The following is a 4,632-nucleotide window of genomic DNA, read 5'->3' as shown; positions in this document are numbered from 1 at the left end:
GGTGCCAATGACTGTGAGAGAGCTGGCACGTCCTCACTGCCCATGTAAATCTCCATTGAAGCCAGGTTCTATTATGCACCTTTCACAAACTTTTTGTGGCGCCGCCACCTCCTCCAGCAACATATTCATGAAGGTGTGACGTAGGGGATCAGCTTTCACCACGTGAATGTCAATTAAAACTTACATTATACGTTGTGACTGCAGTGTTTTGTTTATGCACCTGTGATGTCTGTCCAAATAATGGATTGAAAAATATTAAGCTGCCCTTTCCCATCTTGCACTGTTAGTACGGCTCAAAAGGTTCTGATCAATAGGGTAGAAGGCTGCCTCTCCTACTTCTGGCTGTTATCAAGTTGCAGATTGTATCCACCCACTGCTGTTCACTGTGGCTGTATATTGTCATGCCGAGTGTACGCTGTTTTAAGAACCTTGTTTTGTTCGCTGATCAGATATTGTTGCCCTGCTTCGACTGTGCTGGCAGATGCTGATCGAAACACTTCTGCTGTACAGCTATAAGCTTTTGTAAGGTTACTTTCATGCAATCTTTTTACCGTAGCCTAACGTCGCATTTGTTCGCCACTTACAGCAACCATTTTGTTGTTCCTGCATAAAGCACCCTGGTTACATCAGTATGCTGGTTGCGAAAATGGCAATGCTGGTAGGTAGCTACAAACTAAATCCTGGTACCAATATGTTCACAGTTGCTCTTGGATGGGACAATAAATACATTGATGCGACATGCTTATGCCTTCACTCATTTTCACTGCATAGTTTTCATGTTTGCTATTCACCAGCCTTCAAAATTTGAAAACAACTTCCTCAAGGTAAGCTTGCACTCTTGCTTTTGATGTATAAGCAATGCTGTGCTTATTTTATTAGTGTTATAGAGTATGACTGTTGTGAGGGCTTTTTTATAAATGCGTGAAACTGAATTCTGCACTTTGCTGTTGGCACAATGAATTCACACAGCACTCGCCTAGTGCAGTCGCCAACTTTTTCTGTGTGCGCAATATGCCTGTCTCCAGGCGCTGAGCCAGGGTTCCACTAACGCAAACAGTTGCTACAGCAACACCTGCCACAGGATGGGAAACACTGTGACCAATGTAGACTCACAGCGACTTCATTGAATAGCAAGCATGCATGCCGGTGATCGCCTCATCTTACAGGCATATGGCTTCACCAGTACATAGCTATGTAAGCCTTAGTTTATGGCCCAAAAGTACTGGTAGGCCCCAAGCAATCATTTGGCCACGTTCTGTTGCAATAGGTAAAGCCTTTCTACCGTTGCAGAGGTGCATTTTCTCTCCCTGTCTGGTACGGTTTAACGAGATCATACTGCACTGCATATACAGAGTATTCATTTCATTACATTGTTTTTACCTTCAGCTTCAAACACCCCATATGCGTCCATGGTGACGGGCGGTCACAGCGATTGCGCGTGAGCCTTGGTTACGCTGGTGAATACACGCAGCTGATTAGCAACGGAAAGGGACTGTGTCGGCTGTGTTGTGCTTGCGGGAACAGCCTAGCAGACGACGATTGCACTGGCGGGACCGTCCTATGCCAGTGGCCTACCCTCACTTGTTTCGCCGCTTTCTCCCATTATAAGGTGCCGACCCACCCGCTGGTAGACGCTCCCGCAACATTAAAAAAAAATCACCGGCTGTGCACACATACTTACTGCTGATAAAAGATTTTTATTTGTCTTCGGCGCTACCGTGCTCGTGTTATAATCGCAAGCGTAGTCATGAACGTGACTGGAACGCACTACCCGGCGTGGAGTGCTTCCCGTATCCATTCATTCCAGCCGTGCAGTATTTGCGCACTGCAGCCGCTGGAATCGGACGCCAACAGCAATTCTGCCCCGGAATGACCCACCGACGAAGCCTAGTACATATACGAAGCCTAGTACATATAACAATTGTCAAGCCTCAAGTTAAGGCAAGTTCGAAAAACGAGTCTACGTCACACAATGAGCTCCATGGGGTTTGAACGATTGCAGCGCCAGTGTCCCCTCTAGTTTCATTAGTATGAAACTCTATGAGTGAACGTTAAGGCGCGTATACACCATTTTCTATAGGCAGCCGGGAAAGGAGGAAAATACTCGCAAACCAGTTTTCTCGGCGGCCCGCGCGCCTTCCGCTACCGGCGGACCACCGTTACCTGTGCGCGCTGGGCTGTTTACATATGGTGTGCTCCACTCAGTGCCGGATTAGGGTTGATTGATTGATTGATGGTAGGGTTTTACGCGCCGACGCAACGCAGGTGATGAGGCGCGCCGTAGTGGAGGGCTCCGGATTAATTTTGACCACCTGGGGATCGTTAACGTGCGCCGAAATCTCGCACGCACGGGCGTTTTTGCTTTTCGCCTCCATCAGAAAAGCGGCCACCGCGGCCGGGAATCGAACCCGCGACCTCGTGCTTAGCAGCACAACGCCTTAGCCACTGAGCCACCCCGGCGGGAGTGCCGGATTATGAAATTTTGGGGCCCGGGGCTACTGCGTCCTTGGGGCCCTAATAATATTAATAATAATAATAATAATAATAATAATAATAATAATAATAATAATAATAATAATAATAATAATAATAATAATAATAATAATAATGATGATGATGATGATGATGATGATGCTGATGATGGTGATTCCGCTTTAACATGCGGACATTTTCGAAGCTCATGTTATGCTCTCTGATCAGTGATAAATTATACATAATTTTACGCTTTCTGGGAACTAATTTCTTGGCTTTATGTCAGTATTCTATAACGGATTTTATCAGGCGTAAAAGTTAGTATGGTTTGTTGCCGGTCCATCACAGATTCACAATTAATCGAAGCGCTGTGTCGGCCTGCACACGACATGGTACAGAAGAGTATTTTCTTACAAGAAGCATATTTTATTAAGCCTGTAAGGTTTTAGTTTTATTGTAAAGTTCTCCACCTGCATATATGGGAGGGCTCAAAGTCCGTGCAGGCAGCTGTCCCTCACAGACACCTGCCAAAGAGTTAGCCGCCACGGCTTACGGGCCAAAATCCTGTAGGTTACCCGCGCAGAGGAGAAAGCGTGCGGCGGTTAGAACACGCGCCGCCTTTGAAGGAGGTTGGGGGGGGGGGGGGGTGGGGAGGGCTCAGACATGTCGCGCAACGCAACCTTCCTATCGCAGTATGATTAGCACAAAGACGATAAGCAGAAAAAATGTCGCTCTTTGGGCTGGGGAGAGGTATGCTTCGTGCGTGGTGTGCGCATGGCTGTCGAACTTTCAGCGACGATGAACTCCTGTTCCGCAGCTGTGATGGTCTTGCTAGTCGGCAAGCCGTTACGCATTAACGGGTCCCCTCTGGGTTGGAGAACAACAGGTGAGCACGAGAGATGGCATCAGACAACAGTTTAATAGGGATAGAATGTCTCTGCTCACCCCCGCGCTGCTGCTCCCGTCGGTGCTGCGCAACAGTTCCAGCAGTCGATCGGTCGTTGTCCAGTTCGTTGTCGATCGGTCGGGTCGTTGTTCGGTCGTAACTGGCAGTGGAAACACGCTAAAGCTTCTCGTCTAGATTCAGGGTCTACGACGGAGACGAGTATGGGTGGATCTCTCGTTTTCGAGCCCTCCATACGTCTGCCACGTCCACTGTTTTTCCCGCGCTCCTTCGGGGGTTCCTCTCCTCTTGCCGCCGCACGCGGGACCACATCTGCGGGCCGCCCTTTGTTCCGCGTCATCCGCCGGCTCATTCCAAAGCGAAAAGAGCCTAACGGGGACAAACAGATTACCGTCCCCGAGTCGCGGCAAAGGTCCGTTTTCAAGGCGGCATCGAAGGAGCCGCACGCAGGGTGCGTTTTTAACTGGACACAGCTTTCGTCACCCCGAAAGGAAACAGACGTTGTTGTTGCTTTGTTTGGCGTCCATGCCTGAGCTCCTCACGCCGCCTAGGCCTGCTGATTACTGAGCTCGAAGGGAGCCGCTAGGGTCGGGCTGGCCCGGCGGCCTCTGTGTCCACACGGAGTGGCGCCCAGAGAATTACGCTACGATTGGAGTCGCGCGGACATGTAGCTTCCGCAACGCTTGTTGCTCAGACAGCTTGCAGAGGCTACAGCACAGAGGCACGGGCCGAAGCCGAACGACCCCGCGAGTGGCCTACACAACCTTTGAACATTTAAATAACCAGATATACACTGACCATTCAGCGAGAAATATCCTGTCGACATCAATCACGCATATGCGATTCAACTAATCCACTAGCTTTATTGGACGGGTCGTCATCACAATGAACTTCCTTGTCAACCGCTATACATTGAAATTTGTGGCCGAAACTGTGTATGAGACCGTAGGGCAGTGCTTAAGTTGTCAATAATTACATATAACGTCTCTCAGGCTAAAACAATTTTTCATGCTCTTCAGACATTATTTCATTATTCGCATGCCTGACACTTCCTCACTCTAAGAAAAAAGGGTAGAAAAAGAGAGGAAATCGAGGGTTTCCTCCCCCGGACCAGCGAGCTTCTCCCTTTAGCTCGTTACACGTAGCGCCCTCTGTACGGCCTGTAGGAAACACCGAAACGGGGGAGGAAATATTCTCCTTTGTCGTCTGCAATCTGCTGTCGGCGCCGACGCCGAAAACGAAAGCGTTCATTGTTG

This window comes from Haemaphysalis longicornis, unplaced genomic scaffold (assembly GCF_048455015.1).
Source record: "Haemaphysalis longicornis isolate Haplotype H1 unplaced genomic scaffold, Haemaphysalis longicornis Haplotype H1 scaffold_1, whole genome shotgun sequence".
In the NCBI taxonomy this organism is placed as follows: domain Eukaryota; kingdom Metazoa; phylum Arthropoda; class Arachnida; order Ixodida; family Ixodidae; genus Haemaphysalis; species Haemaphysalis longicornis.
The sequence above is the reverse complement of the archived record's forward strand: the minus strand, read 5'-3'. Positions refer to the sequence as shown.